We start from the raw sequence: 11,742 nt of genomic DNA on the forward strand, positions 1-11,742 counted from the left end.
GCCATCTGTTGGATTAGTTGATTGATAGGACAAAGAAGACATCAGAATAAATAATCTGTTACATTTGTACATCATACAATTAGAAAATGGATTTTAACACTTCATAATATTAGATACGACTCTTAACATGAGCTGTAACAGGTGACATTTCATCCAATTTTTTTCTTTAAAGAAAATATTAAATTACACATTTACATAGTTTAGAGTATAAATTGGAAGAAACCTAAAGTAGAAAAAAATTGTAAAGGTCCAGTCACATTTACTGGTAAAATGTGACCTGTGAAATTTGATATATTTCCAGTGGAAATATGTGCAATCAATAGTTTTGGTTAATGGCAGGTTGATCGAAAGAAACCTGGTTGCTTTAAAAATGACTTCTGCATGAGTGGTGCTTCAAGCAACAGACCTTTTTTTGCCTGCAAATTTGTGATAAAAATTTGCTAAGGTGAACAGAATTGTCATGATGGTACTGTGCAATTTTTACTTAGGATCTGCTCCTCTGCTATCAACGAGAGGAGCATCTGTACTTCTGCAACAGACAAGGAAACTTTTTGGTTGTTAAAAAAAGGTGCGCTCATTCAAAACAGTTGCATTCAATCCGGTTCTGTAACCGGATAGCGGTTCTGTTGTGTTTGTGTGCAAGTTCAGTGACGCAGGTAGTGACGATTCTCTCTGGTCAGTCCGTGGATCAGCAGAGCTTACACGTACCACGTTTTGGTAATGGTATGGTTCACTTGAAACCTCAACTGAGATGGTACTAAAAAAAGTACCAGCAGTGTTGGGAAGGTTACTTTGGAAATGTAATAGGTTACAGATTACAAGTTACCCTGTTTAAAATGTAATAGTAGTGTAACTTTTTCAATTACTTTATTAAAGTAATGTAACTAATTACTTTTGAGTACTTTTTGATTACTTTTATAAATTTGTGAAAATTAAAGAATAATAAATAAAAGCATATACATCAACTTAAATACAGTTATCTAATAAGCATGTGACGTATTCTGTGTAATAAACTCCTGAAACATTGGTGTTTTTTTTAAACTGCTGTCTCTTTGTATATGATGATAGTTTTCTCAAAATAAGTAAAATACACATGAAGTGACACAGAGCAGTTCTAGAAATTATGTTTATGTGCTCGTGTACTCCTATATTGAGGCAGCAGGGGTTGAAAACACTGCGAGCTTCAGTAAGCCTATGTGTAGTAAATGAAACCATGTCTTTGCCATTAATTTACAGGAGGGGGGACTGGGAAAAAAATTCAGACTGGAAAATTCAAACTCATACAAACAAATTCATGGACAAAACTATTTTTTTGTATGGACTTGACATAAAAAAAGGTTTAAATCTTTAATTTGGGGACATGCAAAATAATTAAAAGTTCTCTCCTGAACTGCACCTTCACTTCCATTTTTCTCTTCAGTCTCTTTATTTTGCCCTGTTATCCATCTCTCTCATGACTTTAATACTCAAGATTGAACAAAACTATACTTTACAATACAATACTCTACAATACAATATCTTTATAGAAAAATCCTCATACTGTACACGAGTCATGTTTTTCCCTTACAAAAGTTAAACATGCTTTTATTAGCCTATATAAAAGTAAAATAACGTTTTTTTTTTTTGCAAATGGATTTTTAAATAAATACATTTGTAAAATAATTTTACATTTTTGGTTATCACAGTTAAACAATAGTAACCATTTTCTCTGGATTTATAGTTAAATATTAAAATGTTAATTTTCGTAAGGGTTGTGTTGTTGTCTGTTGTAATTCCCCCTAAACCTATAAAAAAATCTGATTTTTTTTTCAGCTAAATTACTACTGTAACATTACAACAGATAATAATGATGTCCTTTATATAGTATTTTGAGTGATGACTGATGATTAAATAAATAAAAAAACAAAGACAAAAAAAGCATCTTTACAGATGAAACTGACCTGAAACCCTGAACAGGAGTTCTGCTTCTCTGCTCCAGCTGTGCGCTTCCAAAGTCCACTCTCTCTCTCTCTCTCTCTCTCTCTCTCTCTCTCTCTCTCTCTCTCTCTCTCTCTCTCTCTCTCTCTCTCTCTCTCTCTCTCTCTCTCTCTCTCTCTCTCTCTCTCTCTCTCTCGCGCATTGATTACTCAGAGTCTGATCCAAACCGTTTGGCGGAGGCGCGGAGAGCGCGCGAGTCATGACTAACACTTCATGACTTATTAGAGATTGAATTATCAAATGGCGGACACTTTTTGATTCAAGTGTACTGACCTACTTTTGATTTAGTCATCCAAAATGTGGCATATTCCGTCCGCGTTAGGCATTTTGTTTTTATGATTGGATTCTACGAACCAGACTGTATTTCCGCATCCCGGAAATTATTAGGGCGGTATGTCTCAGAATAGTCAGTGCAATTTGGGAAATAAATCAGTGAAATCTGTATGTGGATGTGTGTAAATATTCAAATGTAATCCCCTTTGTAATCGTTAAAAATTTCATAAGTAACTGTAATTAAATTACTCATTTTTTATTAGTAACTGTAACTAATTACAGTTACAACAATTTTGTAATTAAGTTACGTAACGCCGTTACATGTAACTAGTTACTCCCCAACACTGAGTACCAGGTACCAGGTACTGTACCCCCCAAAAAAAGTGAACAGTACTGAGCCATACCATGCATTGGAAAGTGACATTAGTAACCTCTTTTCTTTTTTCTTTTTTTTACCTAAGCGCAAGGGTGACCATTTGTAAATTTAATGTGCAAGGCTTCCTGAGTCATCCACTTCCAATAATTTTACTTGTACAAAATCAGTCAGTTATGCTGCTATATATAGCAAACTGGTATTTGTTATTTTAAATGTATTATTATATTCATAAACACATAAAAAAATAGTTTAACCATTTACTGTACTTTGTTATTTACCTATAGCGGACAAAAGATTGGAAATGTCACCAATTTAGGGGGCATTTATAATTTTTTTTTACTAAAAACAGAAATCTTTTATATGTTTTGGCTGTTCATTTACACGACAAATGTATTTTGGGCCAAATCCAAACTTTTGAAATGGGGTTTTAAAGTAAAGTAAGCAATAAAAATAAATAAATACAAAAACAAATTTAATATTTAATACAAAATAATATCGCCAACTAGTGGCCTGGCATGCATAATACAGTGTTATCATATTTTGGCAATGTTGTCATCTGTACATGAAACTCTTCAAAATCTGAAACGAAAAACTTTTCTATTTTAAGAACAGCTGATGTGTTCACATCGATTACTTTGGCAATGGAAAATAAGGTGAATTTAGAACAGATTTCAATTCTCCGTGTTCTTCACCCATTTGCCCACTATAGCTTGAAAGCAAAAGCACAGTGGTTGACCAGTGCAGTGCCTGATTAAAAATCCTTAAGTATGATTTGTAATAAACAACTACAATATAATTGACAGGTAATCTGATAGGGCTACAAAACTAGTGTAGCTCATTAAATGCATGATAAAAATACAAGCAAAACACATGCATCTGTTCCTGTCATTCCTTGACATTAAAAGTGTTTTTTTTTTTTTAATGCTCAAAAATCATATTGTGAGGAAGTAGTTGGGGGCCAGTGGGGACACTCTGCCTCTGGAAACAGTTGAAAGGAGGGTAACACATTTTCAGAAAGACTGTTTCCTGTGCTTTCTCCTCACTCTACCTTAATGGATCACATGTGTTGAAATGATGTATTGTACAGAAGAGCAAAGCGTGGAAAAACTATGCGGGGACTACAAAAGGCAAAAAAAAAAAAAAAAGATCCCTCTTTGTGAAAGCCGTGAAGACATTGAGTGGAATTTTCGGGGGAAAAGTAAGATGGAAAGTGATTGTTATACCAGTCAAAGAGAGTCTTGCCGTGCGCAGTGATGGTAGATCTCTTATGCAGCCTGACTAGGCCCTCTCAAGAGACTTTCCAGAGGCCAGAGGTCAACCACCCCTTTCCTGACGTGCCATATGTTAAAGGAATTTGCCAGTGCATTGTGGGAGTTAGACCCCCACAACTTTAAAATTACTAACACATATAGCCCCATGCCTTCCCAGCCAATCTCCCTTTTCTGCCAAAAAAAATTACAAAATTCAGTTCTTTATAGCCGTCCAGAGCTCAGCTGCTCCCTCCGAACAACTTAATTATTACTGACTGAATACTAATATCAGTACTAATATTACTATGGTAGTACCAATATTAAAAGATGCCATAGAATGCAAAAAATACTTTTATAAGGTGTTGTGAAAATACACAGTTGTGTGGCTGCAGTGTGTGTAAACAACCATCCTATAATGGCAAAATACCAGCCACTCATTGTTTTATAATCCCAATAAATCATAAACAGTCTCTCACACCAGAAGTTCCAGAATGCTCACTACTATGATGTCATAGTTGGTAAAGTCCTGCCCATTTGTGACGCTCTCTGCCCTATTTGCATATACAAATAGTTTAGCACAGTGGCTAAATTAACGAATAACCACCTGATTCTAATATTCCATCAACGTTTAATAGTAATGACTTTATGAATTTCTTCACTGATAAAATAGATAACATCAGAAATACAATAACAAATGTAGATTCTACAGCGTTTAATACTTCAGTTTTATCCATCACACCCAAAGATAAACTGCAGTGGTTTACAACTATAGGGCAGGAAGAGCTAAATAAACTTATCACTGTATCTAAACCAACAACATGTTTATTAGATCCTGTACCCACTAAATTACTGAAAGAGATCTTACCTGTAGCAGAAGAACCATTTCTCAACATTATTAACTCATCATTATCTTTAGGTCACGTCCCAAAACCATTCAATCTAGTGGTTATTAAGCCCCTTATTAAGAAACCACAACTAGATCCTAGTGAACTGGCAAATTATAAGGCCCATTTAAAATATTCCATTTATGTCAAAAATTTTAGAAAAGGTTGTATCTGCTCAACTGAGCTCCTTCCTGCAAAAAAATGATCTGTATGAAGAATTTCAGGTTTCAGGCCCCACCATAGCACAGAAACTGCACTTGTTAAAATTACAAATGACTTGCTTCTTGCGTCAGATCAAGGCTGCATCTCATTGCTTATTTTACTTGATCTTAGTGCTGCGTTCGACACCATAGATCATGACATACTCATAGATCGATTACAAAACTATACAGGTATTCAAGGGGAGGCTCTTAGATGGTTTAGATCCTACCTGTCCAAACGCTACCATTTAGTTTATTAAAATGGGGAGACATCTCATTTATCACAAGTAAAATATGGAGTGCCACAAGGATCTGTCCTAGGTCCTCTTCTATTTTCAATATACATGTTGCCCCTTGGTAATATTATTAGAAAATACGGGATTAGTTTCCACTGTTATGCTGATGATACTCAACAATATATATCAACGAGACCAGATAAAACTTCTAAATAATCTAAGCTAACAGAGTGTGTTAAAAAATGTAAAAGATTGGATGACCAATAATTTTCTCCTATTAAATTCGGATAAGACAAAGATATTACTTATTGGACCAAAAAACAGTACACCTGTTTTGTTCCTAAATGAATCTATGTTTTTAACAAACCAGCTGAGTGAATCATTCAACGATTCATTCATTAACACAGTCACTTGTTTTGTTTATGAATGAATCAGTGTTTAGATTGAATCTGTTTAGTCAGTGATTTAGTGACTCACTCATGAAAACAGATTTGTTCCTGGGTGAATCAGTGTTTTTAATGAATCAGTCACTGATTTTATTCATCACTTAAAGACAGTGACACTCAAAGACTAGTTTCATTGCTGAATGAATAAATGCTTTAGTTATCAAATTGTATCAACCCCCAGGCCGCGGAACGGTACTGGTCCGTGCGTCATTTGGTAGCGGGCCGCACAAGAAAGAATAAATAACTTACATTAAAGCTGCAGTCGGTAACTTTTGTTGCTCGCGTCTGGCGGAAGAACATTGTAGCTGGAGCTATTTCTCTCTGTTTACATCTATGGCGAGTCACGCAGGTACTGTGCTACTCTGCAGTGTTGCCTACCCCAACCAGACTAAAATGGACTATAAACATTTATTATACGTGTACCATAGTGATTCAGGATAAAACAAAAACACGGTTTGGAAAATGGATTCATGATGTACTCGCTTATTTTATATGCATGTTATGTTGATAGGTGCGATGTTATGAGGACGCTGCTAATAAAGTTGCATACGAATACACAGTGGATTCATGTTTATTATTATATTTACAATATACCACAGTTTTTATGCCAGTCGTATCATTTTATTTTGTTGTATTTATACATCACACCTTAAAGCCCGGTCCGTGAAAATATTATTAAATTATAATATAATATATAATGATATTAAACCGGTCCTAGGCGCTAAAAGGGTTGGGGACCGCTTTTCTATGGCACCTTTAATATAAAAGTGATCTATCTATCTAGCAGAATTATATATATAGCAGTACTTTCAGTACTATAGAAGTAATAAAAAGAAGGTTTAAAAATGTCACTTAATGCCTGTCACAAAATATTCATATTAATATCTAAATATTAATTAAATAATATCTGGTTGAATACATTAATAAAATAATTTAATATACAGATATGTTTAATTTATAACATTTTTATAATATATAAATTTGATTTTAATTTATAATGTAATGTATAATATATTTACATATTTGATCTTAGTCCATTTCTATGTAAATATGTACATGGCATATTCCCCAAAATATGAATAAAATCTTTCCATTATGCTAAAGTAAATGAGAAAGTGAAGGAATCCAGTGCAGTTAGATCCCGCAAAAGAGCGGAGAAGACTTCAGCCATAGTGGGTCTTTTGTTTCTGTTACTGTTCCCTCCTCCTTCCTGTTTTTCAGAGAAACTCTCTGACAAGCCTAATTAACTGTTATTAGTAATCATACCCTCTCGTTATAGGTGGTGGCTGTCTGTTACGCTAGTCAGCCTGAGAGGCGGAGGCCAGGAAGCTAATACAGATGCAGTGGTTGTGCTGCTGATAAGTTAAATCATAGAGAAATTACATGCTAATATGTTGTCACTCAAAACAAGGCAAGTTAAGCAGTAAACTAGATTAACTGGAAAACAACATAGGCTGCTCCCCTCAAAACGTCTGTTAACAAAGTGCCATAAAACAACGAGAACTGGCCAAACTGAAATATGTCTGTCAGCCAGCGTGTGAGAAACAAACCTGAAGAAAAACAAACCTGTAGAGGTTGAAGAACAACCAATTCACATTAGCATTCAGGACAGCTATTGACAAAGACACGCAAAGCTGTAATTTAAAATCGTTTGCCATTTTTCGAAAGTGACGACAGCCTCGAAAACAGTCCGAGATGGGTGAAGCGGTGAATGGGATCAGTGGGCAAAAACCCCAAGCCCCGTGAGGGGCAATTATACGGGCCTTGAAGCAACAGTGGGTGGCGAGAGTCTTACGGCACAGATGGTACAAGTCAGCTGCTCTTGGCCCTCATGGACACAGTGGTATGCAAGCATGCAAACTCAAACAAATGAAGGTTATGTTCTTCACATTTCGCCCAGCGTTTACCGCCACATACGCACGGACGCATGACCACACACATCTTATGAAGTCATGCTTGGCCAACGCATACGGACACAAGTTCTCTTGTCTCTTAAACACAAAGCCTGCCTATGCATGTCCGGGAACAACAGGACAGCCAAAACGGAGTCCTTCAGTCAGTAGTGAGCCATGGACTCAAAGTACACTAAAAACATACCTAATGGTAGAAACATGAACAAATGTGTGGAAAATGGGCGTAAGACTTATTCCCACGCTTACTCAAGTCCCTGTACAACCTTCTGCATTTACAGTGCAATAAATCCTGCGACAACACATATTGTAAAGAGTATGAGGTGTAGAGCATAGGAATTTGCATTATCAGCCTTAAACAGAAACTACATTTCGTATGCATATTCAAACTGCATTTATAGCACACTTTAACCAAAGTGAAGCACAGTTGAAACCTTGCGACATTGACCTTGGAGGTGTTTTGACAAACGTTTTCGGTAACACTTTAGAATACTTATTCACTTTGAACTATTACTTTTCCCTCGATATATATATTTGAATTTCACTCTTTTCACCAAAAGCTAAAGAAATCTAGTGTATAAATTGTATGGACTACTTTTACAATACATTTCTTTCTTTTTTTTTTCTTAGCTGTCCAGCTTCTGGACCCCATTCACATTCATTGAATGGAAAAGAGCAGCTCAGACATCGTGCTAAACAGATCTTTTTGTGACATTCTTTTAACCAAGTTTGCAGTGTCCTTAAAAAGAAGCTCACACACAGAAAGGAAAACATATTTTGCTTATTCACCTGACTGTGTGAGCATTATTATAGACTACAGCTATATTTCTTAAAAATAACTTTGTGGAGTGATTATATAAGCATTGGAATAGTGAGTGTGTGTGGCAAAAATCCTTTCAAGGCCAAAAATTGGAGGCTGGATTTACGACGTGCCACTAGAGGGATTAACTAGCTGTCGCTCATGTTTATTTATTCAAATGTTTGTTTGGTTCAAGGCTTCTTTTTTTTTCGCAAATGTGCCGTGTGATAGATTTAAAGCGTGTGAAGACTGTACGGATTTCAACATCTCCACTCCGCTGGGACGCAGGCCGAGGGAAACGCTGATGAACATTTTTGACTTTGTTTCAGATTACGCAGACTGAATGATTTACTTCAGGGCCTTGTCTTGTCACCGAATGAGCAACTGGGCTGCAGATTGGCTCTCCGGGGGGTGCCGGCGTGTTTCGAATTATTGCATGTGCGTGGGGAGGATTTTATTTGTCTATCAGGTGGTATTGGGGGTGAACCCTTAAATCTGACAAATTGCTGAAAATTGCAGACATGCACTCATTCCTGTTTAGACGCACTTGGCACATCTGGTTGTGATCTCGGCTCCTCTGGAGAAGCCCCCCTTAACCCCACCTTCCTCCACAGCTCATTGCCATACTCCCCCCACCCCACTCCCCTACCCTCGAGAGAAGAAAGAAGATGCTCTCCGTTTTCTCACCATTTTGAGGTGGGGGGGGGGGGGGGTTTCGCGCCTCGTCGATGTGATGTTTGCAGATGTTCCACATTGAGCATTCCTCTACGTTCTTCTCAGCTTGCAAGCAGTGGGTTTTAATTGAGAACTTGAGAGATGAATGAAGCACCGTGACACTGCTGCACATTTCAAAGGGTCTCCGAATCTGGCAGCTGTAAACGAAGCAGATAAAAAGATAAATTTTCTTGCGCGGAGCCCATACACAACTGATTAGTTGCCTACTTCAAAAGCACCATGGGGGGCTCCGAATGCATTGCATGGCCCATTGCGTATTAGGCTTTACCGAATGTGCTAGTTTGCTTAATTTTCTGCACTCCTACAGCTCATATACTGTTGCTTTTAAAAGAGAACTTCCCTTATGCATAGATAATGACTTTTTAAGTGCAGTTCGAATTAAACAAAGAGGCTTAATAGTGGTTTCGTAGGGTTTTTCTAAAGTTTCCATAGAGACAGTTTAAGTTTAATAGACTGAAGTAACTGAAAAACCACCAAACCACTGCAACTTATATGGTGGTACTTATACTACTTGTTGATAAATGATTACAATTAATTAATATGGATTTCGTATAAGATAATAAACCATTAATATAAAACCTACCTCAGCCTGAGAGGCTCTTCTCACTTCACATTGTTTAGCTAAATCTTTCGAACATAGCTGCTGAGTTCCTGAGCGTTTCCTGCCCTGGAACCAGCTGACCCCCTAACAGACCCCACCAACAACCCCCTCCTGACTGAGCCCGTTTAAAAAAAAAAACATGATGTCACCACTGCTCTGTTTTCCCTAATTTTTGCACTTCCATTGTTTTTAAATATTAACAGGTGCGGCGGGGTCCGTTTTCCCAGCCGTCCTGAAACCTATCACATCTGCTTCAGTTTGGACTGTCCCTTTGTGTTTTTGTTAACATGCAGTTGGGTTTCTTCTACACACAGTAACTAGACATTAATGCCTTTGGCCCTTGCTTTGTTGCCCAAGCATTTAGATCAGATTTTCTTTTTTTTTGTTTTTCTTTTTTTTTGGCGGGGGGGGGGGGGGGGGTGTTTTATATGGTTTCCTGTAGAATAAAGCAGATTAGCCATTAAATATCTCTCAACATTGCATTTCAATGAAGTTTCTGGATGGATGGATGGATGGATGGATGGATGGATGGATGGATGGATAGATAGATAGATAGATAGATAGATAGATAGATAGATAGATAGATAGATAGATAGATAGATAGATAGATAGATAGATAGATAGATAGATAGATAGATAGATAGATAGAGCACCGTTTTGATCACTTTCCATTTAATGAGAGGCCATATCTACGGAAGCCATGATGAAATGATCATACTGTTGCAAAATCCAACTGATAAACTTTGGAAATCATGCTGGGGGGCGTGAATTGTTCTGCATTAATAAACTTAAAAGCGCAGAATTCAACCAGCACCGAAAAGACATGAAGCACAAAACTGCTGGACGGGCCTCAGGGGGGGTTTACAAGCCAGAAGAGACATATAAGGCATTAACTAGAATTGTTATGAACGCTTTGCTCTGCAGCTGTGCCCTAGCCTTACACAAAGCAGAATGAACATGATACAAGTTTCCAGTCACATCGTGGGACAGAGCGCATGGGTATAACAATAGCAATTCTGTTCTCCGAAAAAGCCATGCCCACTCCCACCCTGTCCCTCAAGGTCCACCCTACACCTGCTGCATGCAGTGAGGGCGAGGAACAGCTGGGGGCAAGTTGGATGTGCATGTGTACGAATGCATATGTTTGTGCTGATGTATGTGCATGTGTTACGCTTTACGTGAAAGCTTTTCCGTTATTGCGCGTAGGCATGCCCGCGTGGAGACTGTCATGAAAGCGCTTGCTGTCGCCACAGAGGCTTTGGTCGGGTGGATTCTTCTCATACAGAGCGATATGGAAAAAATGTGTAGCGAGTGAGAGATTATGTGGCTCCTAGAAGCTTCTCCATACAATAGAATCTCAAATTTTATGGTGCCACTATGCTGCAGTATAGGCCCCTTTGTTCTGTATAATGTAATGCATTCTTGCTATAAAATGCGTCAAAGTTGGTCATTGGATTCATCGATGGATAAGAGAGCTTGAGTCTGTTTTTGTGCACAGGAACGTGCATGAGACCAAGGATTACTTGTTGAAATAGCAATGGATCAACTCAAAGAACTCAAAGACAACACTGGCATGATTTGTAATCACTGCCATTTGAATGAATGGCCTCAGCAGCTGTCTGTTTGAACAGCTGCTTGTGCAAATATATATAATAAAAGAATCTGGACAAATTAAAACCTTTTAAAAGTTCTGCAAAGTTAAAAATAGTGATGCAGTTTTACTACAAACTACACGTTTATAGTAACACATTGCATATATATATATATATATATATATATATATATATATATATATTATACAAACTTTGATTAATCAGATATTTTTTAGCAATATTTACATTTGAGAAATAAGTAGGAAAAAAATAAATAATTCAATGAGTAATCTAAAACAAAACTTTAATAGACCCCAAAATGTATTTTGACACTTAAACCAGGGTTAAAAATGTGTTAATGTCTTTCCTATATAACAAAACATCAAGACAATCATTATTATAATTTTTTTTACAATATAGCTTTTCTTACTACTTTATGTTGAAATGAACTGAACCGACAATG

Source organism: Carassius carassius, chromosome 16, assembly GCF_963082965.1.
Source record: "Carassius carassius chromosome 16, fCarCar2.1, whole genome shotgun sequence".
Classification (NCBI taxonomy): domain Eukaryota; kingdom Metazoa; phylum Chordata; class Actinopteri; order Cypriniformes; family Cyprinidae; genus Carassius; species Carassius carassius.